The sequence below is a fragment of the Bos indicus genome, chromosome 20 (genome assembly GCF_029378745.1).
Source record: "Bos indicus isolate NIAB-ARS_2022 breed Sahiwal x Tharparkar chromosome 20, NIAB-ARS_B.indTharparkar_mat_pri_1.0, whole genome shotgun sequence".
Lineage (NCBI taxonomy): Eukaryota > Metazoa > Chordata > Mammalia > Artiodactyla > Bovidae > Bos > Bos indicus.
The window spans coordinates 41,495,077-41,509,267 of NC_091779.1; the positions used below are offsets into that span (position 1 = coordinate 41,495,077).

Genomic DNA, 14,191 nt, shown 5'->3' on the forward strand with positions numbered 1-14,191 from the left:
TACTTGAGAAGGAACATGAGTTTGAATGGACTCAGGGAGATAGTGAAGGACAGGGAAGCCTGGGGCACTGCAGTCTATGGGGTCGCAAAGAGTCAAACATAACTTAGCGACTGAACAACAACAGGTCAACAGGATATTCCATCTGCCATATTCCTGTTAGAAACAAAGACAAGCCCAAAGTGCTGTGGCTTCTGCTAAGCCCCACCAAGACTTCATACCTAAAGGACCTTCTTTTCTGCCTATAAAACCTTCCATTTCATACAGAGGGTCTTTCTACTTTCTAGACAGGATGCTGCCTGATAAAAGAATTGCTGAATAAAGCCAATTAGATCTTCAAATTTACTCAGCTGAATTTTTTTTAAACACTCCTTAGTACTGATTAAATACCTTCCAGAATCAAGCAGCACTTAGGATACATAGAACTCTTCATGATCAGCCCACATGTCTGTAAATTGTAAATCCACATTACCAGACACCCAGAGGTGAAGAAGAAAGGATGGCACTAAGACCCCTTAGCCATCCATCTGAGAAAAGCCCAACATGCTATGAAAAGCTATGTTTATTAGAGAGGAAAAGGAGAGTTGAGAGTGTTTATAAAAACACCTGGAGGGTAAATTTACATGTACAAAACTTAGGAGACACACCAAACAAATGAGCCTTGTCATTTGAAATTGTACTTTCCTTTAAGGTTCTAGAGAAAAAAAGTCAAATTAATTAAAAGAGATAAGATTTACACTAAGGAACATATATGTACTTTAAAAAGAAACAGATGATATCCTTTACCACTCAGCAGTCATTGGAAAGCCATGTAATTATAATGTTTAAAAAAAACCCTGAATTTTAACAGGTAATAAAAAATGTACAGAGTATATAAAATTCAGCTTATGAAAATATATAAAGTAAGCAGTAAGAGTAATCTCCCAGGTAATCCCCCTTTTATAAGGCAATTGTTTATATCTAAATCTAACCTGTTAAATACTTGAAGAATTCCCCCCTCCCCCACAAGTTCAAGTATCTTTTGGGATTAGAAAGAAGAAAAGAAAGGTTCTGAGAAATGAGGAGATGTAGGCAAATTGAGGAAGAGGCGTTGGGAAAACAAATTAATCTTGATACATAAAACAAAGATAAATTTGGTGAATTCCTATTACAATGTCAGAGACTGGCAGGTCTCCAGGTTTAAATTATGAAGTCAACGCAGAAATGGAATCCTGAGGGTGAGTTTAGAGATTCTCTAGAGGGACACCCTTCCTAACAGCAAATTGAGACATTAATTCCCATACAGTGCAGAAGAAGCCTTGTGGAGACATGCCAGGGTCTCAGGGTGTGGCGGGGGGTGGTGGGGGAGAGGAGACATGCAAATAGGAATAATCCAGAGAGAAGCCTCAGGGCCTCTCCTTTGCCTGGCCTAAGTACTTTATGTAAACAATCTGTCTGCAGACTGTTAACAGCAATTACTGGATAGAGAGTAAAATTCCTGGTTCATTGTGGTTATACCACGAGACCTAGGCTCCCAGCAATAGGTACTCCTCAATTTGCTGGGTATTACCTCGTCCTCTGGTGGGCTTCCCTGGTGGCTCAGAGGTTAAAGCGTCTGCCTGGAATGCGGGAGACCTGGGTTCAATCCCTGGATCGGGAAGATCAACTGGAGAAGGAAATGGGAACCCACTCCAGTACTCTTGCCTGGAGAAGCGCATGGAGGGAGGAGTCTGGTGGGCTACAGTCCATGGGGTTGCAAAGAGTTGGACACGACTGAGTGACTTCACCTCCACTTTCACCTCCTCTGGTGCCCATTACATGGGTGGCTTATGACACAGTGGCCAAGTCTCAGACCATCAGAAAGGCTGACAGAGAGGCTCATGCCAAGGGAGGAAAAAAATCCCAGCCTACAGTTCCTAGACCTATGGGGTTTCCTCCTTCCATCCTCCCCTCCAGTTTCCTGGCGTAGCCCCAGGTGTGCACACAGAGACATTCTGGAGATGACAGATGCACTCCCAGAAGGAAAGCAGCCTGCTTGAGGCGTCCCAACTCCTTACAGACAGGGCTGCACAGTCACTCACTCTCCCGATTTCCAGCTTCGCGTACTACCAGGGCACTTCCCGCCTCCAAAGCTTTTCCGCTAAGTTAGGACTTTGATCAATATTGTATCATACAGTTCATTCACCTCAGGTTTTTTTTTTTTTTTTTTCCATTTAATTTTCACAACGAACGTGTCTCAAGGTAAATAATATTATCTCCATTTGACAGATGAGAAAATAAACTGAGACCCCCCCCCTCCCAAAGGAACACCCTTTTGTTTACAACATATACTTGGGATCTGGGCTTCCCTGATGGCTCTGTGGTAAAGAATCTGCCTGCCAATGCAGGAGACATGGGTTCGATCCCTGGATAGGGAAGATCCCCTGGAGAAGGAAATGGCAACCCACTCTGGTATTCTTGCCTGGGAAATCCCATGGACAGAGAAGCCTGGTGGGCTACAGTTCATGGTGTCAAAAAAGAGTCAGATACAACTTAGTGACTAAACAACAACAAAACTTGGACTCTAGGACAGATTACATGTGAAGAGTGTACAAAATGAATGGTGTGGAGTTTTATAAGAGCTTTTTTAAACATGTACCATGCTGAATCTGAAGTCTTTATGATGCACACACGCATGCTGTAAACTCTTCTTGATTTCTAGAATCTGAGGAAGGTGGTTTAGCAGAAGGCCTTAAGAAACAGTATTTCTTTTTTTCAATCCTGAAATGTACCAAAGAATGAAATAAGATTTGGTTTCTATGATCTATAAAATATCAAAAGACTGTACTAGAGAAATCTTACACTTAAGATGGTATATGTTACGTAATTACCAAAAGCCTAGAGCTAAAAGTGAAAATCAATTAGGATGGACCCAGAGATATCGCAAAAGGTGGCAAAGGGCACAGTGATGAGCTCAAGGCAGAAGTGAAATTTTATTTCAGAACCCCAAGACTGTGTAAGAAAAATATTCTGAATTTAAATGGAACCATTTCCTCTTGTAACAAAAAACTGGTCTGCCATGGTTTTAGGAGGCTTGTAACTCAATGAATAGGAAGTAGGTTGCTTAAATACATTAGTTCCAGGTTATTTCAGGAAGTAGCAACATACAAAGTACAGTTGGGCTACAATGAGCTTCTCTCCAGTCTTATGACTATTGTCTGAAAATGTCCACACTCTAAGATTTGCTGTACTCTTTTTTTTCCCTCAGACATGCAGAACAAATCAAACTGTTCTGGAAATGATGTCATCTTAGTTGTTCTAAAATGAAATGTGCAAAAAGTTCTCCTGGAAGGCCTGTGATTCAGAGAAACAGTTGATATAATCTATTATTCATCAGCCATTTCTAATTCATGTGTCATATAACAATGCCATTATATTAATGGAATGTAGTATAATTTGCCAATTTCCAGGTTACAGCCTCTCTGCTGGCACAGTTTCCCACACCCATAATCTATGAGATTCTGTCTCAATGAAGAAGACTCTCTAGCGCCTGGTTTTAAAAGCAAGGTGATAGGGCAGCGTGTTTAAGAATGCAGGGCTTATGTCTTGGTTGCACCATTTAGCAGCAATCTAGGTACATTAGTCAACCTCTCTGAGCTCTAATGCTGTCATTTGAGAAATAGGACTTGATGTAAGACTTAAATGATACTAGGCTTCTGATTGGAGAAGGAAATGGCCACCACTGCAGTATTCTTGCCTGGAGAATCCCATGGACAGAGGATCCTGGCAGGCTACAGTCCATGGGGTCCCAAAGAGTAGGGCACGACTGAAACGCCTGAGTGTGCATGCATGCAGGCTTCTGATTAAAGGTGGTAGGTTTCCCTCATAAAGCCACACTGAAATCGTGATGAAGATTTTTTTTAAATGAAAGATATAATCCCACAAAGACAAAGAGAATAGAAGACAATCATAACACAATTCTAGAAACCAGTAAGCTAATGTATGGTCATAGAACCAATCAGAGAAACTGGAGCTGGAGAAAGCCCCAGAACAGCTCAGTTTGTACACAGACCATTCACGAAGGTTCAGGAGACAGACGAGCTCTGGAAGTGGAAATGAAAGCCAGGCTGAAGCTCTGGTGTAAGAAACATCCCAAAGAGTTGGAAGTGATAACACAGGTAAGGAGTGGCTCTGATTTTGAGGGTGAGTCCCAGGGGTCTAGACAAACTTTAGAGAATTCATAAAAGCCCAGGTTATGGAAGTGGAATAGAATATGAGCCTCTCTAATTCACCACTGCCCTGGTCCAAACAGAACCAACTTCCAAAGGAGGCAGAGGACTAAGCTAGAATCTCCCCATTCCTCCCAGCTCCCACGCTTACTCCAGAGATGCAGAAGGGAGGCTCCCAGCTACACCCAAGTCGCCCACCCACTAAAGAATGTGGGAGAGTTGTTATCATCAGGTTGCTCTCTGTTCAGAATATTTGTTATTGTTCAGTCGTTCAGTCCTGTCTGACTCTTTGTGACCCCATGGACTGCAGCTCACCAGGCTTCCCTGTTCTTCACTACCTCCTGGAGTTTGCTCAAAGTCATGTCTGTTGAGTTGGTGATGATATCTAACCATCTCATCCTCTGTCTCCCCTTCTCCTGCCCTCAATCTCTCCCAGCATCAGGGTCTTTTCCAATGAGTCATCTCTTTACATCAGAAGGCCAAAGTACTGGAGCTTCAGCTTCAGCATTCAGAATATAGGTATTTTAATTAGCAATTGTATAAACCTCTGTTCTACTCTCCATATGAACTACAGGCACAGGAAATGTTTATAAAGTATAAGGAAGCTTACATGTACCACAGGTAGTGACACGTATCATGCCCATATTAAGAATGCACTGATGTTGGAGACAGTTCTCTGATTCTGTAAAGTAGCAGCGATAGTATTTATTTCTAAGGGGTTAAAATTACCTCGTTAATTATCTCATAGAGTTACTATGAGGATTAAATAAGAATGTGCTTGAGGGTACTAGTAGAGTACCTAATCGTCTACCATAGGGGTATAGTGAAAGTCCAGTTGAAATAAACAGACAAACAAAAACCAACCCTCAAGCTTTCTCCCCACCAGATCTCAGGATGCTTCTGGCTTTGATGATTACATTGACGGGTGGTAACCTGTTAGTGGTAACCACCTGCCAATGCAGGAGACATAAGATATGAGGATTTGATCCCTGGGTTGGGAAGATCCCCTGGAGAAGGAAACGGCCACCCACCGCAGTATTCTTGCCTGGACAGAGGAGCCTGGCAGGCTACGGTCCATAGCGTTGCAGAGAGTTGGACACGACTGAAGCGACTGAGCACACTCACAGCAAGATTATACCACTAGAGTGCAGAGATACACATTTCAACTTCATGCCTACAGGAAGGGTAGGGACTTCCCTGGTGGTCCAGTGGTTAAGACTCTGAGCTGCCAATGCAGGGCGTACGGGTTTGATCCCTGGTCAGGGAACTAAGACCCCCACAGGCCACGTGGTATGACCAAAAAGTGAAAAAAGAAAAGAAAGGTAGCAGATTTAGTTAATAAAACAAAACAAATGAGCACCGAAAGAGAACATGCCACCTTACTCATCTCAAGATGAAAGAAAATTTCCATAAAGTGACTGCAAACCTAACAGTTGAGAAGGCAGTTTCAAAGGCATGTGCCTAGAACACTTAGTTTTTAAAAAATCAGGTTTGCAAAGGACACCATGGAGGATTTGAAAACACACTCTGGTCTTACAATCAGAATTGGAGCAGTGGAAGAGAAAATAAAGAGTACATAACGATTAACTAAAGGAAGAGCGCTAACTCGAAGGAAAAGAGGGTCTTAGTGACAGACTGGGCAGAGGGAAGGGGAGAGGAGACTGTGAAGTCAAGGGCAGCAGATGAAACAGGAAGAGAGACATGCCAGCTCCTGACTGCCAGGCTGCAAGTGGGCATTACAAGAGAGAGAGACTTAGTGTACATAAGGAAACCCAACCAAGGGAGGGAGGCAAAACCACAGAGAACAGGATGCAAAGACTCCCTTTGGGGATCCCAGGCCCGGAAAACAATGAGAGATGTGATTTATGACCTGCAGATGAAGCGCTTGAGCAAGATGACTTGGAACAGCTATTCCAAGAGAGATCAGAAGTACGTCTGGACAGATTCAAAGGTGAGGGGTGAAGAAGACCAGGAAGATTTAAAAACACACACACACAAAAAACCCTGGGTAAATTTTAAAGGGACAAAGATTTTTTTTTCTTTTTTGACCCCGACAATAGTGGCCCGGAAAATAATGAAATCAGGACAATAAACAAGCAAACAGGCATGCCAAAGGGGAGGCAGGCAGGATGGTAGTAAGCCAGAACTTGACGTCGGTCATTTCCTGGGTGGAATCAGCCACCTCAGAGGTGGTGGTGGTCAGGATGCACCAGAACAATGCATACTTTAGTCAACGGAAGCCTCACTGATTCCATCGCTTTCACAATGATGGGCCGGTACAACAGAACCTACAATAGTATTTTAGAAAAAATCCAAGTCAGAAGGCAAGGGAGAGGTTAAAAAGGCACACAGATTCAGCAAGCAGGGCCACGAAAGAAGAAAGCCATCTTTGATAGAAAGAAGAAAGGTTAAACAGAAACTTAAGTGAGTCTTTCCCAAAGGAGGGGAATGTGACCCACTGGAGGCATATCCAATTACTGCCTGGCCCCCAAACAGAGTAGAAAGCAGTGTTGCTCGACCCCTGGAATATTCAAAACTTGAGGAAACACAAATCTCAAGAAGCTGGTGGCAGAGGGTGTTAGCCGTTTACCAGCTCATGAGGACAGAAGCCTCAGGATCGCTGATAGCAGGTCTGGTTCATGGATCTGCAGAGGGAGTTTATAAGCTGAGTAAGTTGGGGAGGAGAGACACACTTTCTGCAGGCTAAGCACTTTGATGCCAAGACACAGTGGAGATGGAAAAGGGGGTCCAGGACTGAAAATACCAGCTCCTGAGAACGGGGAGCTCTGCCAGAGATGCAGTTCACACACCCAGTGCACTATATTAGGGAGACCTACGCGTCCATCTCAAGGTGTAAATGCAGATCAAGAAGCTTTGGAATATAAAAGAAAGGCACTTTAAATAGGACCAGGTTGATTTTTCCCCACTCAGATTGAGAAGTAGATTCCTGCCTGTGGGTTTAAGTTCATGGTCAAAGACTCCAAACAGCTGCTATAGACTGATTGGCATCTTTTTAAGAAAAGCCAAGAATATTTTACTTGCTATTACTGAGTCTGTGCTATAGCCCTGGGAGACAGTTCTCCATGGTCTCTCCCATTTCTCTGTGGCTTGTGAACAGATTAACTGCCTCCTGAGAAATCTGTATGGAAGTCAAGAAGCAACAGTCAGAACCGATCATGGAAGTACAGACTGGTTCCAAATTGGAAAGGAGTACAATAAGGCTGTATGTTGTCACCCTGCTTATTTAACTTATATACAGAGTACATGATGTGAAATGCCAGGCCGAATGAAGCACAAACTGGAATCAATATTGCTGGGAGAAATATCAATAACCTCAGATATGTAGATGACACCATCCTTATGGCAGAAAGTGAACAAGAACTAAACAGCCTCTTGATGAGAGTGAAAGAGGAGGACAGTGAAAAAGTTGGCTTCAAACTCAACATTCAAAAAACGAAGATCATGGCATGCGGTCCCACCACTTCATGGCAAATAGATGGGGAAACAACGAAAACCATGACAGACTTTATTTTCTTGGGCTCCAAAACGACTGCAGATGGTGACTGCAGTCATGAAATTAAAAGACACTGGCTCCTTGGAAGAAAAGCTATGATCAACCTAGACAGCATATTAAAAAGCAGAGACATTACTTTGCCAAGAAAGGTCTGTCTAGTCAAAGCTATGGTTTTTCCAGTGGTCATGTATGGACGTGACAGTTAGACCATAAAGAAAGCTGAGTGCCAAAGAATTGATGCTTTTGAACTGTGGTGTTGGAGAAGACTCTTGAGAGTCCCTTGAACTGCAAGGAGATCAAACCAGTCAATCCTCAAGGAAATCAACCCTGAATATTCATTGGAAGGACTGATGCTAAAGCTCCAATACTTTGGCCACCTGATGCGAAGAACTGACTCATTGGAAAAGACCCTGATGCTGGGAAAGATTGAAGGCAGGAGGAGAAGGGGACAGCTGAGGATGAGATGGTTGGATAGCATTGCCGACTCAATGGACATGAGTTTGAGCAAGCTCCAGGGGTTGGTGGTGCACTGGGAAGCCTTGTGTGCTGCAGTCCATGGGGTCACAAAGAGTCGGATACGACTTAGCGAATGAACAACAACAACAATTGGTCCATTTACTCTTTGTTCATTTACATTTCACCAAAAAATAAAGTACACAAGAGACATGATGTTGAGCAAATTCAACTTTCTTGGAGCTGACAGAGCCATATTTGTTCCAGAGGAAAACAGCCCAGTCTGCACATGCTGAACAGAACCATCTCTGTCCTTAGCGCACAGCATCAAGAATCTCTTTTTGGGGCACTTTCCAGGTGGTCCAGTGGTTAAGACCTCATGCTGCAGTGCAGAAGGCACAGGTTCAATCCCTGGATGGGGAACAAAGATCCCATATGCCGCTCTGAATGGCCAAAAAAAAAAAAAAAAGGACTCATTTTTCTAAGGTGGAACAAAATAAGAAACCGGAGCGATCAAAAGGGGTCGTTAAGTACTTTGTTTTTTAACTCAAAAGGTCAAGTAAGTTTAAGTTTGGATGTTGTTTTAGATTTTAACAACTTTGCATTATGACTTGCAAGGGGTCTTAATTTATTGGTATTTTAATTATTTGAATATCATTATTATGTTAACATTTTATCTCACTGTAGAACCTCTGAAAAGTGGCACTGGATGATGTGGCTAGAAATAATTTTGGATGAGAAAGAGCATCAAGATTGAGTTTTATCTTCTGGCAGATTTTAGTCTTCTGGAGGTGGGGGACGAACCATCACTACCCATGAGACAGGGCCCCTGGGTCCAAACTAAAAGTCTAGGACTTCAGAAATGTCCTATAACTGCTGTCCAAAGCATTTACAAGGTCTCCTGAACACACTGTGACTAATACAATGCTTAACTTCTAAGTGTCATTTGTCTTTCTCAGCTAACTCTTGAAGCCTTACGAACAAAGCATGCAAAGTACAGCTTTCATCTCCAACTATTTACACTGAGCAAGTACATGTGATTCCAGGGGAAACTGCAGGAGGAACTGTTGCACCCAGTTCATGCCATGTTTTCACTGTCCCCAACACTTGAAAAAAAAAAAAAATACTCTGCAGATGTGACAGAAGACGCCCAAGCTCCAAATCCCTGGGAAGCCGTGTTGGCTCATCCCCTGGGTCAGTATCCACAGAACGGGGGATCGTGGTGATTTCTCTTTCATGCCTCAGTCACACTAAGCTTATTTTTAGGCTGCCAGAGGAAGCTCATTTTCCAAATCTCTGGGGCAGATGTTCGAGTGACCAAAGGAGAACCAGATGGCCATCAGAGAGGCCAGCGCTGGGAATGAATAACCATTCAGAAAAAAAAAGGAATCAGAACAACAATAAATCAGCCAAAAGGAGGAAGGAGCCTGCGAGTTGACTGCCGAAATTAAAACACAAATCTCCCGCTTCACTAGGCTCGCTGCTTTCCAACAAAGAGACTAACTCAGGACTGAAGAGGAAAACAGTAAAATTGGAATACAGAGCTGCCCCCCGACTCCCACCCCCATGCTCTGGTCTACGCGGAGTGTCAGATGCAGCTGGGGGAGAAACAGCAGCTGATGTAAACCGAAGCGCTCAGGCTGCGGCTCCGCAAATGAAATAATATTGTCCTTGTTCTATCTGAGTCCATTTCCCGTTTCCTCCCATTTATCATCCCCAAACAATGTGAACGGGCTTAACATGCTTCATTGGTGATTACTTGGGTGATTCTTATGCATACAAATTAAGTCCATCTTGTGGTCCTTTTAGAAAGGTGAGGCAAAGAAATCACCCTTAAGGGCACAGAAAAGTAATCAGTCATTGGCCCCTCCCATGGTGGGTTTGTCTGTGTCACTTTCCCAAGTACAGCACAGTGTCTTCCAGGACTCTCAGTTCATCAGAAATAACAGGAGACGCAGATGCAAGAAGGAGAATCTGCACATGTCCCTCCTTGGTATCGGTTTCAAATTGGGCAAGGTGGACCCAGAAATTCTCTACAAAGCAGGGAGCCCTCACTCTCTCTGTGTCCCCATGACCTACTGAGAATACGGGGGTCTGCAGCTCTTCTTTGGGTTTGTGGGCTGGTGAATGGGGGCAGACCCCTGGGTCATTTCTCACCAGGAGCTGCCCTTGGACACATCTCTGGGAGCAGCAGAATACCTTATCCTCAATTCCACAATGTTAAAATTGAAGTTGTGTGTGTGTATGTAGGAAAACCTCAAGACACACACAAAGTAGATGGGGAAGAGCTATCAAAAAAGAAAGGCCTAAGAAGTAAACAGGAAGGTTGGCAGGAAAGAAAATCAGAGATGAACTATCTGAAGTGCCCTAATGTGACTGCTGAATCAAATCCAATTCAGCAGTAACAGTAAACATGCCAGAGTTCTCCAACGGCGTTTTTCTACGCAAACATTTTAGAGGAAGTCTTACATGATCCTATGGCTTATTGTCACAGAAAAAGACTGTTTTAACTGGACATGCCTTTTAGGCAAGTTTTAGACAAATAGTAGCTGGTCGTGCTGGGGACACTGTGGTGAGGTTCTGGTCTGCTGCCAAGGTCCAGGCAGCATCCTAAGGTCTTCTGCTGCGTCTTCCAGTTCAATGCGAGCTGTACTCCGAGGTCCTTATCCTCCAGAAGTGGCACTGAGTGTATGCTGATTCGATGGGGTATGTTTCTAAGGGCATGTATTTCTTAAAGAATGGGACTGGTAAGCTGAGACAGATTCTATGGAGCCCACATGGGGAGCAGTAACAGGAGAGGCGGTCCTGAGCTCACACACCATCTCCCACAGCTGGGGTCGGCAAGCTGCTGCCCGGGGGCCAGATCTGACCCCACACTTTTTTTTGTAAAGTTTTATTGGAACACAGTCATACCCATTAGTTCGCTTATTGCCTACTGTGGCTTTTGCACCACAAAGGCAGAGGTGAATGGCTGCCATGGGAATGGTTTGGCCAGCAAAGCCTCAGATATTTATGATGTGGTTTTCACAACTGCTGACCGCTCATCTATAGGAATAACTCATACCCTAGCCCTACCCACTGCCCCACTTTCATCCCTATCCGAAGTCACTGGGAACAAAACTGGAGAATTTTTTGGAAACAACTTTATGAGTTGAAGGGAGAGTACTGACAAGCAGAGGCATTTTAAGGAAGCTGCTACTGGAGTCTAGGCTTACTGGCCTACCATGGTATTTCTTCTAAAACATCTTTGTCATCCAGGCTTTTATGGTTTTGTCTTTAAATTTCATTTTAGGACTTCCCTGGTGGTTCAGTGGTTAAGAATCCGCCTGCCAATTCAGGGGACATACGTTTGATCCCTGGTCTGGGATGATTCCACGTACTGCAGAGCAACTAAGCTTGTGAGCTGCAACTCCTGAAGTCTGTGTGCTCTAGAGTCTGTGTTCCGCGACAAGGGAAGCCACCACAGTGAGCCGCCCATGTACTGCAACTGGAGAGTAGCCGCTGCTTGCCCAAACTAGAGGAAGCCTGCACACAGCAATGCAGACCCAGCACAGCCAAAAACAAAGGAATCAAATACATTTTCAACGAATTTCATTTTAAAATTATTCTGATAAGAAACTCATCTGAAGTAACAAAAATTGTCTTTTCAAAATGCACATACTTTGCATGTGTCACTGGGCCACAAATCGAACTGGTTTGATCAGATTACATGGTTAACATTTTTGATATCATTTTGGGTAAGAGCACGTATCGCTTACTTACTGATTTACAAGAAACGGGAAGGGTTTTGTTCATGTTTTGGTCTCTGTTGTTGGTGATGGTGGTGGGAAAAGGGGTGAAAATGGCCTGGAGAAGAAAAGAGGAGAGGCTTCTCGGAAGGGTGCAACCTGTTAGGGGACAGAGGAGACAGTGAGTACCTCAGTGGGGGATTTAGAATAGAAATGGGGACACTGGGCTCCAGGAAACCTGGCAAGGGAGGGTCCAGCCAGGGAGGATGAGCAGACGACAGGAGGCTGGGAAGTTCAAAGGCAAACAAAATCAGGACTTCCCTGGTGGTCCAGTGGTTAAGAATCTGCCTTCCAATGCAGGGGATGTGGGTTCAAGCCCTGGTCGGGGAACTAAGATCCCACATGCCAAGGGGCAACTAAGCCTGCATACCTCAACTACAGAAGCCCTTGTGTGCTCCAACTGGAGAAAGCCTGCACGTCTTAACTACTGAGATCAGGTGCTCTAGAGTCTGTGCTCTGCGATGAGAGAAGGCCACATGCTGCAACAAGGAGCCTGTGCACCGCAGCGAAGAGCCTGCATGCTGCAGTGAAAACCCGGCACAACCATAATAACAACAACAATCTGAAAGGTAAACAAAATCTCACTCGAACTACTGTTTAGGACCACCCCTGCTTTCAGGAAAAAAAAAAAAAGGAGAGGGGGAAGGAAACTCCCTTCTTGTTGGTAACCAAGGAGCTCTGCCTGCCGAGCCCAGCGCTACCGTCTGCCGGCTGGCCTTGCTGCCTTCCTCCACGGACCAGTCACTGCTTCCTGCCTTTCCATCGTCGCGGCCACGACCCCTTCAGTCCAGGCTCTGCTGATGTCTCTGTGGAGCTATAGCAAAGACCCCTACCTCCATCTGCCTTTCTTCAGCAGGTACCTCCTCCTCTACCTCACTGCCTGAGGAACCCCAAAACAAAAACTCTAACCCTAGCACTCAACTTTAAAACCATCAATGAGAATATAACTTGTAAAATGAGTCATAGCTTTTTAGTGTGGAACTAAAAGCATGGGCTGAACATTGGCACTTAACTGATGAACTGTTGATCCCTGAACAAGCTTTCAAATTTCCTATTTGGGACCACTGTACATGTCATTTTTCCACTCCAGGATCTCACCCATGCCTGTGGGTGTTCCTGTGAAAATCCTACGGAGTTTGCCAAATATCACCCCATCCACTGAGCCCTCCCCAACCCCTGGATGGAATGAGACATTCTTCTTCTAGGTCAATATAGCATATGGCTCCTAAAGATGTATTACACAGAGGTGGTGAATATAAAAGTATAGAAATAACTAAAATACATTATGGGATATATGTAACAAATACTGTGAGCGAGGAAGACTGACTGCTACCTCTTGGTATTCCCCAAAACACCCAGCACAGCACTCAGCATGTAGATGGTAACGTCAAGCTGGCTACAGTCCAGTGTTGGCTGGTACTATGACAGGGATGCCTGTGAGCCCACATTATCAACTTCTGAGGTTGTGTGTGGTGTCAGTGGGAAGACTCTTCGGAAGACTTAGAGATGTCTGTTCTAGGAGCTGAAGAGGGGGTTTGTGGTACCAGGCAGGCTACCTATCTGCCATAGCTTGCTTAAAAGATAATTCCACCAATATTTATTATTTGTGTTTCTGGGGGAAATAAATTTGAATATCCGCTTTACCAACACATTTTAGAAAACATCTCCCCCTTTATAAAGCAGGAGGTGTCTTCTGATTTTTAAGCTCCAGAATGTGAGAAACAGACAAATGGAATTGGCAATCAGAGAAGGCAGAGATGACAGGCTGCTGGAGGGATCAGAAAAGTCTCTGAGGAAGGAGGGCTGCAGAATCTCAGTGGTCAAGAGTAGAAGGAAGCATATCTCAAGGGAAGGAGTAGAGGAAGCAGCAGAAAGGAGAGGCGTGTTTTTTTTTTCCCGCAAACATCATTCATGGAGCTAAATCAGTACTTAGGTAAAAAGCTAGGCAAGCAGAAGCAGGCAAGCAAACAGCAAACAAAAAGCTAGGCAAGCAAACAGGCAACAATAGGGGGCGGGTGGGGAGAATTCTACTCATTGTAAACAGCTCTGCTTCTCTGAGAAACTTCTGCCCTGGATTCCAGAGAGGAACTTCTGATCTCTCTCCTATTTTGCTTTGTATTTATTTCCAGGCTTTGTACTATCATGTTTCACACAATGTGATGAAAAAATGGAAAAAAAAAAAAACCACACACACAGTTCTAAATCTTCCACTTCTCATAAAGTCTTCAAGTCAGATGTGTTTTCTCTCTAGC

At 44.1% G+C, this 14,191-nt stretch overlaps 1 protein-coding gene across 9 annotated transcripts in view; it reads right to left on the reverse strand.

Annotated features, from left to right (window-relative positions):
• PDZD2 (PDZ domain containing 2) overlaps positions 1–14,191 on the reverse strand; it is a 403,122-nt gene that overhangs the window by 56,680 nt on the left and 332,251 nt on the right. The gene's annotated exons all lie outside the window — the stretch shown is intronic.